A 12,692-nucleotide genomic window follows, 5' to 3' on the forward strand; every position below is an offset into this window, starting at 1 on the left:
ATTATGCTAACCAAGAGAAGCCAGTCACAAAAAAACTAGATTGACTGATTCCATTTAGATGAAATGTCCATAGTAGCCTCATCTACCAAGATAGAAAGCAGATTAGTGACTGCCTAGGGCTGGGGGAGAGGAGAGAGTGGTGTTACCTGGTAATAGGTATGCAGCTTCTTTCTGGGGTGATAAGAATATTCTGGAATTAGACAGTGGTGNCACCTTCTGTTATGGAAATAGAAATGGAGGAGCTTGATAAATGGATGAACAGCATGAATAGAAATGGTATGTGGTAACCCAACGTTTTTTCTTTCCTCTTTAGTCATAGAAGGCTGCAACAGCTTTATAAATACAAATACCTCACTAAATTCTGGAGTGTGACATTAGACCTAGTGCAGGCAGATAATAAATTTGGGCCCGATGGCCCTTAAATATTCAGTTTAATTAGTGCATCAACTGTTGCCATTTGTTTTTATTTCTAAACAGGTTGTTGAAATGATTTTTTTTCAAGCCGAAAATGATCTCTTTTTCACATGAAGAAATCTCTGAGACCAAATTATCTGGGAAAAGTGGCATCTGAAATTACCTTATATATTATTAATTTAGAGTTCTATAATTTAAAACTGTGTATGGATATAAAATGTTATTAAATATCATTTATGTAGATCTGTGCTGTCCAACACAATAGATATTAGTCAAATGTGGCTATTTAAATTTAAATTAATTAGAATTAATAAAATTAAATTTTAGTTTCAGTAGCCACATTTTGAGTGCTTAGTAGCCAATGGCTGGCATATTGAACAGTGTGAATCTAGAACATTTTCATCACTACAGAAAGTTCTATTGGACAGCACATACATATACAGATGGTAATGTAAGTAGCCCCATATAACTTAATTTCCAATTGATATCTGAGAGTAATGGTACTTTATGTTCCTTCCTTTCCATTAAATCAAAAATTAAACTTAAAAATAATAACAGCTGTTTTTTCCTTTTTTTATTCCTTCAAGAAATCAATGTGTTATTCTAATGCTTAGATTAATAAAATCCACTATTTATATTTCCGTATCACTTGTGTTTTTTTTTTTTTTTTTTGTTTTTTGTCTTTTTCCGTGTCCGGCAACGGATCGCAACCCTCATGGTTGCCCCCGCACCGGACCGGGGACCGGCAACGGAACCGCAACCCTCGGCGTTGCTCCCGCGCCTCGCTCAGCCAGTGAGCGGGAACTGGTCTGTATGTGGGATCCGAACCCTCGGGCGGGAGCGCCGCCGCACTTCCCAAGCGGCGCACTATCCAGTGCGCCACCGGGCTGGCCCCTAAAATCCACTATTTATATTTCCGTATCACTTGTGTTTTTTTTTTTTTTTGTTTTTTGTCTTTTTCCGTGTCCGGCAACGGATCGCAACCCTCATGGTTGCCCCCGCACCGGACCGGGGACCGGCAACGGAACCGCAACCCTCGGCGTTGCTCCCGCGCCTCGCTCAGCCAGTGAGCGGGAACTGGTCTGTATGTGGGATCCGAACCCTCGGGCGGGAGCGCCGCCGCACTTCCCAAGCGGCGCACTATCCAGTGCGCCACCGGGCTGGCCCCTAAAATCCACTATTTATATTTCCGTATCACTTGTGTTTTTTTTTTTTTTTGTTTTTTGTCTTTTTCCGTGTCCGGCAACGGATCGCAACCCTCATGGTTGCCCCCGCACCGGACCGGGGACCGGCAACGGAACCGCAACCCTCGGCGTTGCTCCCGCGCCTCGCTCAGCCAGTGAGCGGGAACTGGTCTGTATGTGGGATCCGAACCCTCGGGCGGGAGCGCCGCCGCACTTCCCAAGCGGCGCACTATCCAGTGCGCCACCGGGCTGGCCCCTAAAATCCACTATTTATATTTCCGTATCACTTGTGTTTTTTTTTTTTTTTGTTTTTTGTCTTTTTCCGTGTCCGGCAACGGATCGCAACCCTCATGGTTGCCCCCGCACCGGACCGGGGACCGGCAACGGAACCGCAACCCTCGGCGTTGCTCCCGCGCCTCGCTCAGCCAGTGAGCGGGAACTGGTCTGTATGTGGGATCCGAACCCTCGGGCGGGAGCGCCGCCGCACTTCCCAAGCGGCGCACTATCCAGTGCGCCACCGGGCTGGCCCCTAAAATCCACTATTTATATTTCCGTATCACTTGTGTTTTTTTTTTTTTTTGTTTTTTGTCTTTTTCCGTGTCCGGCAACGGATCGCAACCCTCATGGTTGCCCCCGCACCGGACCGGGGACCGGCAACGGAACCGCAACCCTCGGCGTTGCTCCCGCGCCTCGCTCAGCCAGTGAGCGGGAACTGGTCTGTATGTGGGATCCGAACCCTCGGGCGGGAGCGCCGCCGCACTTCCCAAGCGGCGCACTATCCAGTGCGCCACCGGGCTGGCCCCTAAAATCCACTATTTATATTTCCGTATCACTTGTGTTTTTTTTTTTTTTTGTTTTTTGTCTTTTTCCGTGTCCGGCAACGGATCGCAACCCTCATGGTTGCCCCCGCACCGGACCGGGGACCGGCAACGGAACCGCAACCCTCGGCGTTGCTCCCGCGCCTCGCTCAGCCAGTGAGCAGGAACCGGTCCTATGTGGGATCCGAACCCTCGGGCGGGAGCGCCGCCGCACTTCCCAAGCGGCGCACTATCCAGTGCGCCACCGGGCCGGCCCCTCACTTGTGTTTTTAACATTCATCTTAAAAAATACCCTGTGGTCAGATTCAAACCTCTACCACAGAGTTCTTAAATTCAAAGATTTATTATTAGAATTATTGTACCAGAGGCTTATCAAGATGAGCTTGCCAAAATATTAGAACCACTCAATGAACCTGTACAATTTCTAACAGTTTTTCATATTAAGGGAAGAAAGGCTGTGGAAAGCATTTGAAGATAGGAGTGGGTCATCGAGATAGTCCTTAAAGTAGTTTCATTTTATTGTTTTTAGTTTATAAAAGTTATATATACATATATATGAATTTAGAAAATGAAAAAAAAGGAAAAACTCCATCACCCAAGACAATCTCTCTTAATATGTGGTTTTCCCTTTTGTGCCTGAGATTTTGTGTAATACAAAATTATGATCCTATCACACTCACCAGAAAATTGAAAAAGGCATTTCTATGTAACTACTAAAGCAGGCAGTTATTTTGACACATAGTTGGCAGATACGAAGGATTTCTTTTCCCTTGAAAATGAGTGGTGCAATAGAAAGGAGCTCTGATGACTTTAAGAAGTTTGGTGTTCCCCACTTACCTGCTGCTTTTCTATTGTGGAGTCTGACTGAAATCATTCTGCAGACACACCAGGACCTCAGGTGAAGCCATTTTATTCTAGTGTCTATCCTGAAATATGCAGATTCTAGCTTTTGGAGCCTTGGGGTTCTACAGGGACTAAATAACTGAGGAGTGATGAATTGTACTCTTTCCAACAGGGGCAGAAGCACGTTCAAGTCTCCTATCTGTGTGTTATTAGTGCTTTTCTCATTTCAAGAGCCTTGCCATTATTAGTCTTTTAACCTCTAGAACTCCCTGGTGAGGCCATTTCTGCAAAAGTAACCACACCGATCAGGGAAATTCGATGCTCAACTGTGTCAGTCTTTTAACTAAAAAATAGAATTTCAGCGACTAACAATGAGTTTGCTTTTCTTCTGTCCTAGCTGACAGTGAATGTTTACCTACTTTGAAGGAAGAAAAGGAATCAAACCACAACCCAAGGTACTTCTGATTTCTACCGCAGATTATATGTGTATGGTGGGGAGGGGGTGGAAACCATAGGGAAGCACTTTTTGCTTGCCTTTTCTGTAAATTTTATTTTATTTTATTTTTTTATGACAGTGAATGTTTACCTACTTTGAAGGAAGAAAAGGAATCAAACCACAACCCAAGGTACTCCTGATTTTACCGCAGATTATATGTGTATGGTGGGGAGGGGGTGGAAACCATAGGGAAGCACTTTTTGCTTGCCTTTTCTGTAAATTTTATATGACAATTTACATGTGTGTATATGTGTGTAGTGTGGAGAAAAGGAATTGTGAGTTACAGAAAATAGCAGGCTACAAAGTAAATATCCTAGTGTCCCTTTATCTTTAGAAATAAATTAGTGCTGACACTGTCTTGCCCTTGTAATGAGACACTGTTGGGTTGGCTTCTGTTTTAGTCATAAAACTTTCCAATTATAACAAACCATAGGTTTATTTACTTTGGATAAGTAGATGTTTGGTAAGGAAGACAGATGGGGATATAAACAAGACTGAGTAAAATGAACATTTTTAAAAAACAGACAAAAAACCCCAACCCACCTGGATTGGATTGTTTATTAAATGAGAAATAAAAACAAACAAACAAACAAAAAACCATTCTGTCCGACCACTAGGTGGCTCTGCTTGACAGAAAATTTTAGTGTATTGGGGTTTGGGTGTATTTTTGTACTCCACAATCTCATTTAAATTATATTATCTTTTTGTGAGGATGGAAATTACCATCTTGGGGTGGTTTTGATCAGAGAATTGTTTGGTCGGGACAAGGGAAGTGCTTGAAGGAAATAGGATTGATGATTAAGCATGTTGGGTACTTGCTCTGCAGAGCACCACTGTAATCTTGGGGGCACTGAGTTGTTGGCCCAGATGACCCATGGATGGCCAGAGAGCAGAGAACTTGAGCCTGTACCAGATATTACACTTTTGTCAGAATAAATAGAATAAACCTTCAGGGTGGGGTAAATAGTCACCCTCCATGTTAGCCAGAGGTCATGTGCCAGTCATCTCAAATGCTTCCAAGGGCCGGCCCGTGGCTCACTCGGTAGAGTGCGGTGCTGATAACACCACGGGTTGGAGTGCGGTGCTGATAACACCAAGGCCACGGGTTCGGATCCTATATAGGGATGGCCGGTTTGCTCACTGGCTGAGCGTGGTGCTGACAACACCAAGCCAAGGGTTGAGATCCCCTTACTGGTCATCTTTAAAAAAAAAAAAAAAAATGCTTCCAGAATGCAGTTATGTGTCGTTGGGCAGTCCCTGAGGCTGGAGCATCGCAAGGGAAGACTGATTATTAAACAGTGATTGGGGTAGTCAGATACTTGTCTTTGGACCCTTTTCTGCATCTTCCGCCTAAAGCTTACCTAAGAATTTGCCACCCTACATCTCTTTCCACATCACACTACCACAATCTTACTCAGGTAAACCTCAGCTCTGATACTGAAGTCTACACCATATTGTAGATTTAAGTCTGTGTTCCCATTCTAGGTATTTGCATGATAAGATTCATCGCTGGTTCAGAAAAGATTCTATTCTATTAAATGAGATTCCAGATATCAACAAGCAGATAAAAGGAAAAATATGCCAGGGGGAACATTACAAAGGAATATTTTCCCCATATTTTTACCTTACCTAAAAACAAGCCACTACATTTGTCCAGTAAAGGGCTCAGAACACTACCAAGAGTCCGTAAACATCTTATTTCTCTAGTGCTGATAGGCACCCTCAAATGATGTGAAATGTCAGTGGTTTTTACATACCTGCCTCTTGCTCTTTGAAATTGCTGGCGACAGGGAAGAAGCTTAACATTACAGAATTGTATGATGGTGAGAGCTTCTTAAAAATCCGATTTTGGGAATATTGAGAAGCTGGTGTTTGAAATAAGCTGTAGCTCATTTCTGCCTGTAAGGGAAAAAGCCTTAACCTATTTGGAAAGCTGCTTTATGGTAAATTACTATTTTTCAAGGGAATGTCTACATTCCTCTGTGAGCCCAGAACTATCTGACTTTAATTCACAGGATGATTGTCAGGCCTTTCTCTCATTTCCTCTCTGTGAAGCCAGACCCAGAATTCTAGAACCAAGAGTGACAAGTCCCAGGTCTTTGTGCCACAGACTCTTTCTGATTACTTCAAAGGGTATTATGATATTGCAAAGAAAAGTTACCTTTTGCTCACTGAAAACTAGGAAAAGGACAAAGCAGTTAGAACAAAACCTTGCACAAAATAAGCTCTCAGTAAGTATTGGTTGTTATAATTATTAATAAATTAAAACAGATGTACAGAAACTCACTGCCTTTTGGGCTAATATTTGATATTTTAGGCTAATATTTGATATTTGATAGCACTTGATATTGGTAGGTGGGGCATTTTTTGCGCCTTTGGTTTTCTTGGTGATTTCTTTTCGGACCTACCAATCCTGAGAAATCAGGAATTTATTTGACTCCTGATGAGACTTTCAGCTCTCTTCCCTTAATGGCATAAATAACTAATGCTGGTGATTTCAGAATCATCCGCTTATCAATCTGTAGTTTTTGAAAGGATATTAGTACCATAAAGTTTGGATAATCTTTCTTTTCTGTCACAATTTTATTTACATATCTTTTTCCTAATGTCTTAATTGCATTGATAAAGTGTTTACTTTAAATATCTAATCTGCAACAGAAATAAGATCTGGGGTTTTTTCCAAAAAGCTTGAGAATTGTTAGAGATACAGATGGAAAGTGCATTGGTCGTTGGACTTAGAATCAGAAGACTAGTTTTAAGACCTGACTTCAGTGATCATCTGTTCTTTAGACTGAGACAGGTCACTGTAGCTCCCTGAGCTTCTGTTTCCTTGTGTTGAAAAATGTAAATAAGAACACCTGTCTTTCTAGTTTCACAGGATCATATGAGAGAATAAAACCACTATGTAATTTTTAAAGCACCATGCAAATGAAACTAACTCTTTTTATGCTGTAACAATAGTTTTCCCCCTTGTCTACCTTCGCTGCCACCACTGTTTTTTTTTTTTTTTTTAATCATTTTTTAGGGCAGTTTTAGGTTCACAGCAAAATTGAGCAGAAAGTACAGAGATTTCCCATGTACCCCTGCCCTCACATATGAATAGCCTCCCCCATCACTGACATCCCCCACCAGAGCTGTACATTTGTTACACAATAAACCTGCATCGACATATCATTATCACCCAAAGTTCCCCATTGGCTTTTACCTCTGTGAATCATCCTTCCTCTATCATTTTAGCAATGTGCAGGTGAATTTCATGCTTCAAAAAGTATGTAACAGTCACTGAAGATTAAATTTAGTGGAACACATACCGATGTTTTCTGCATCCTCCTGATAAACTTAGACTTCTAGAATCCATTGACAGAGTTCATCCTTCCTTGATGTTAGAGACATCCCTGCCATAGAACCTCTATTATATATTAAGTCCACCATGCTTCTGAGAAAAAGGAGTCAATCTGGTCACCATCCTACACTTAATATACCACACATTGTGCAAAGACTTCAACCCTTCACCCTTCTCTTGTTGGGATCTGTAATCTCAGGTCTTTCAGAGCTTTTTCCATAAATCCCGTTGGCCAGCCTTATTCATTACTTTCCTCTGAAGGGACATTTTTCTTGAGCTATGGAATCTAAAATTTAGCGCAGAATTTTAATAAGGACCAGAGATGTACAAAATACTATGGGAAGTTTACACTATGGTTTTCATGTTTTTAAAAACTCAATAGATAAAGCAATAAAGGAATTGTGAGGGAGGGGAGAGTTCTATATTCCCCACCTTATTTTTCTCTCTAATCCCTCAAAAGTCATTTGAAAGTATACTTCAAGTCAGCAAATATTAAGTGCCTACTGGCTTCCCTCAAATTTGAGTTTGGTATTATGATACAAAATAACAGTTTATAATCCTTCAGGATTATAACCTCAGATAACATTGTAAAATGCAGGTAGGTGTGTGTGTGTGTGTGTGTGTGTGTGTGTGTGTGTGTGTGTGTGCTATGTGAGAGATGATTGCTACATTTTAAAAACCAGAGCATTGCTTGAATAGTGGCCCAGAGTATGTCTACACAATGGGTGTGATCTATATGTCTTGGACTAATTCTAGGCCTGACTCTGATGTTGGCCAGATGCGTGACCTCTGTAATTCCACCTTCTTGTGGAAGGAGAAGGGACATTATACTAATGAAGAGAAAGGGAGCCAGATCTAATTGTTACATGACTTTCTGCTAAACTGAACTCTGCACTCCCCCAAAACGGAGTTAAAAAGCATCATAACACAAGAAAGTTTAGCATAGGTTTATTGCCATCTTTGGAGATAGGGTACATTAGCTGAGGTCATAAAGAGGGATTGTTACAGGATAGACTGGTCAGGAGAACAAAGATGACTTATCTGATCCTGACTGCAACAAAGGGGCAGTTATGAAACAAGGTATTCAAGTTGCATCTGTCCTCATTTAACTGGTGGCATGCCAATTAAATGCCTTCTTAAAGATCATAGTAAGATGATGTTTTCTAATCAATTCAATTTGTTTTTATTTGTCAGCCTGTTACTATACAGGTTTTTGGGAAAGGTGTTCCACATTCTTAAAGTATCTATATAATGCTCCTAGAAAAATTACTCATGTTGCTGTCATATAGATAAGTTGCTAAAATCTCGTGTATTGAGGCACACAGGTATTGATATTCAATGCTGTACCCCACAGATATGTACAATCAATTATGTTTCAATTAAAAAAAATAAGTATAGAGGGGAAAAAAACGTGGAGGCAAGCCATAGAGGTTTGCAGCAGATTTAGAGCTGGCCAGTTACTCAGTAGGTTAGAGCACAGCCTTATAACACCACAGGCCACAGGTTCAAATTCCTGTACCACAGGCTGCAAAAAAAAAAAAAACAAACCCCAAAATCTTCTTATTAGTGAAGCAGGATCCCTTATTTTATTTGTTGCAATTCTATGGCAGTTTGCCAAGATATTTTTAACAGGGAGCTCTAGGATTTGCCAGAATTAAAAACACCTGGGCTTATTTGACCATTTCACAGAGATGATAAATGGCCACGAAAACAACAGGGAACACATCCAACTAAATAAAGGAATGATCACCAGAAAGAAAATGACTCCAGGCTTAGGTGGTGGCCAGATCCCAGTCTGCTGACTTACTAACAGGCCTGATGGCTGTCCCACCACCAGTGAGAGTTGCTACACTCTGGGAGTGACCTGAATTCCCTCAGCTGAAGCAACTTATACCCACACTGGGACCTTCTCTTATGTGGCAGGGCTCGTCACACTGCTTCAAGTCCACAGAGTGGTAGCAGTCAGCACCATACCAGGAGCCCCTTCTGCTCTTTGGCGCCTTACATAAACAAATTTGTGTTGATGGACAGTGTCACACAGTAAGCCTTCAAAATGCTTCTCCTTAGAAATTTAAAGTATGTTTTGGAAGATGACTTCTTAAAACCTACAGATATATGAAATAGTATTCAAGCTAGAGTTTTACCAACAAACATAAGCTACTGCAAAATCTTTAAAATAAGAATAACTAACATTTATTCATGTGTCTGTGTGTCAGGCCTGCAGTGTAGTGTTTCACTTGCATTTTCTCATTTATTCTTTACAACAACAATAAAGTAAATGGTATTGTTAGGTATATTTTGCACAGGAGATGAGACGAGAAAACTTATGCTAAGAAATATTTATTTGCCCAAGGTCACACAGCAAGGAAGTGATTGAGTCCTGATTCAAACTCAGGCCATCTGACCCTGTGCGCTTATCTATGATGCTAAAAAAGCCACTTGTTGTTAGCACATACCAATATTAATACTATCATAAAATCAACACAAAATGAGAACCACCCAGAGATAAGCTTAACCAAAAAAGCTGCATGGATATTATAAAATGTTCAGATTTTCATTGAGGGACATAAAGGTTTTGGCAAATGGAGAGATATACTGTGTTCCTGACTGAAATACTCAATAATGTAAAAATTATCATTTTAAATTCAACCCAATCTCTTAAAAAATCCCAATGCACATTTCATCTGGAAGAATAACTGTGCACAAATAGCCAGGACAATTCTAAAAGGAGGAAAATGAGCAATTGTAAGATGGTACTAGGGGTGGCGGGAAAGCTCTCATGTAATGCCAGGTCAGTAATTACATCAGTGTACACCTGGAACCAAGTAAGACATTGATGGAGTAGAATAGAAAGTTCAGAAACAGCCTCGTAAAGGTAACATTTCATAGCAAGTGGATTATTCAATAAATAGTCTTGGGACAACTAACATTTGGGGGTGGAAGATTTAGAAGTCTATCTTACACTATATACTAAAATAGACTCCAGATAATTTTTAATGTTAAAAAGAAAAAAAAGAAAGCCAGAAGAAAATAGGTAAGTTTTATATAACTTGAAGGAAGAAACAAGTTTGAAAGAATGAAACACAAGTCAGAAACAATATTAGAAAAGGATAGATTTAACTACATTAAAAATTTTAAAAATCTGGACTTCAAAAAACACAACAAATAAAATTATAAAGAAAATGACAAACTGCGGGAAAGTTTTTATAGTATATCTGAGGGACAACAATTATTATACTTAATATACAAACCAATAAAAAAGATAATTGTTCCATTTGTAAATACGAGCAAAGACTGTCAACATGCAATTCAGCAAAAGAAGAAATTGAAATTACCAATGAAGCTTTGAAAAACATTTATTCTTCTTAGTAATAAAAAATATATAAAGGTAAATGATATACCATTTTTTATCTATTGGACTTACAAAAATCAAAATAGTAGTATCCAGTGTCAGAGAGAATGTGGGGAAGAGGATATTTTCCTAAAGGGAATTGTTGAGAGAATGTAAATAGTACAAAATTTCTAGGGATGGGGGATAATTTGACAATGGGCTATCAAAGCTTTAAAATTACATACACTTTGACCTAGCAACTCCTCTTTTAGATATTTATGCAAAGGTAACATTTGGAAGTGTGCAAAGATGTAGCAATGTTTATAATAAATAAAAATTTAAAATTGGAGATAGTATAAATGTTTAACAATAAGGAATTGGCTAAAAAAGTTATTTTTGATCCAGCTAGGTAGCCACTAAAAAGATATAGTATATTTATTAATAAGGAAAGATATTTATATGTGAATGAGAAAAGCAGATTATAGGACAATATGCATAATATGATCCCATTTTTGTACAAAAAGAATGTATATCATTATCACAGGGAAAAGTTTGGGAGAATAAATACCAAAATGTTAATGTAGTGAGATGATTGGTATTTTTGTTTTGCTTATTTGTATTTTCTATTTCTCAACAATAAATATAGACTGGTTTTTTTTTTTTTTCCTTTTTGTCTTTTTTCGTGACCGGCAACGGATCGCAACCCTCAGTGTCGCGCCCATACCGGACCGGGACCGGCAACAGGATCACAACCCTCGGTGTTGCTCCCGCACCTCGCTCAGCCAGTGAGCGGGAACCGGTCTGTATGTGGGATCCGAACCCTCGGTGGGAGCGCCGCCGCGCTTCCCAAACGGCGCACTGTAGCAGTGCGCCACCGGGCCGGCCCAATATAGACTGGTTTTGTAATAATTAACTTTAAAAATCACTTCTACTATAACAGCTGGACACAGATCAGTTTCTAAAAGGAGATCAAAAGAAGGTTCTGCCCATTGCTATATAGCGATGTATTATACTCTGCTTAGAGTAGCTGAAACTTCAAGATAAGGCTACACGGACGGTAACATGCAATTCAGAGACTTATGTTCTGTAGAGATGGACTCCTGGATCTTGGAAATATTATCTTGCTACCACCCAGTTTCCAAGAAATCGAGCTTCCTTGGCCAGTTTAAGAGTTGTTCAGGGTAACATAAGTGAAAAGGGTTGTCATATCTACTCTTCAGATAAAAAGTGTCTTAATTTTTAATCAGGCTTTCATTTTAAATAAGTTTTGCCAGAGTTTGTTCTTTTGTTCACTTCCCTGCCTTAGGTAAAACTCTCCCCACCCCCTCCTTCCCTGCCGTTCTTCTCTCCTTATCAGAGCTTCTTGCCCTATCTTTGCAGCAGACACAAACACCACACACATACATGCACACAATGTTTCCCTTCGCCTTACATGGATAGATCGATCTGTTGATCCATCATCTATCATCTGTCTATCTGAGTTGCTTCAAAGTCCTTTCTGGAAACACGGTGTTACACTGAACACAATAGCACTATGAAGTAGGAGTCAGAAAAATATCATCTATTGCAGACCATACACACCTATAAGCTAAGGAGATACCAGATATGTCGATTATCATCATATCAAGCATTTCTTGGAGACAGAGGTCACTTCAAATAGAGATATGCTAGAATTTGATAGATGGGGGCACAAAACTAAAAAGAGAAGCAAGAGGAAGGGTATTGCAGCCTGCTTTCCAGGAGACTTGGGTGGAGGTGTGGTCCCACGGGGAAGACTGCAAAGCCAGATATTTGGCAAAGACAGCCAGGTTAGAAACAAAAGAACGAATTAGCCAACAGCATGGTCATGTTCAAATACTTTATGTCTACTCATGCCGCAAGATGCTTGATGATTGAATTCTAAATGGCTCTGAGAAGGCACCTCCCAGATCCTTTGTAGGTATGAACAAAATGGGCTATTGAAAACATGCAGGAATAGGGCCGGCCCGGTGGCCCACTCCTACAGTGTGCCGCTTGGGAAGCGTGGCAGCACTCCCGCCGAGGGTTCGGATCCCACTTACAGACTGGTTCCCGCTCACTGGCTGAGCGAGGTGCGGGCGCAGCACCGATTGTTGCGATCCTGTTGCCGGTCCCGGTCCGGTACGGGCGCGACACTGAGGGTTGCGATCGGTTGCCGGACACGAAAAAAGACAAAAAGGAAAAAAAAAAAAAAAAAAAAAAAAAAAAACGGGGAAAAAAAAAAAAAAAAAAAAAAAAAAAAAAG

The 12,692-nt window shown here is 40.5% G+C and overlaps 1 long non-coding RNA gene across 1 annotated transcript in view; it reads left to right on the forward strand.

The window, feature by feature from the left end:
- The first annotated feature begins 210 nt into the window (after positions 1-210).
- LOC103590374 overlaps positions 211-12,692 on the forward strand; it is a 13,981-nt gene continuing 1,499 nt past the window's right edge. The window contains exons 1-2 of the long non-coding RNA XR_550465.1: positions 211-276; positions 3,657-3,714. This is a non-coding gene — a long non-coding RNA (uncharacterized LOC103590374). The remainder of the gene's footprint in view (positions 277-3,656; positions 3,715-12,692) is intronic.

The sequence above is a fragment of the Galeopterus variegatus genome, unplaced genomic scaffold (genome assembly GCF_000696425.1).
Source record: "Galeopterus variegatus unplaced genomic scaffold, G_variegatus-3.0.2 Scaffold808, whole genome shotgun sequence".
NCBI classification, from domain to species: Eukaryota; Metazoa; Chordata; class Mammalia; order Dermoptera; family Cynocephalidae; genus Galeopterus; species Galeopterus variegatus.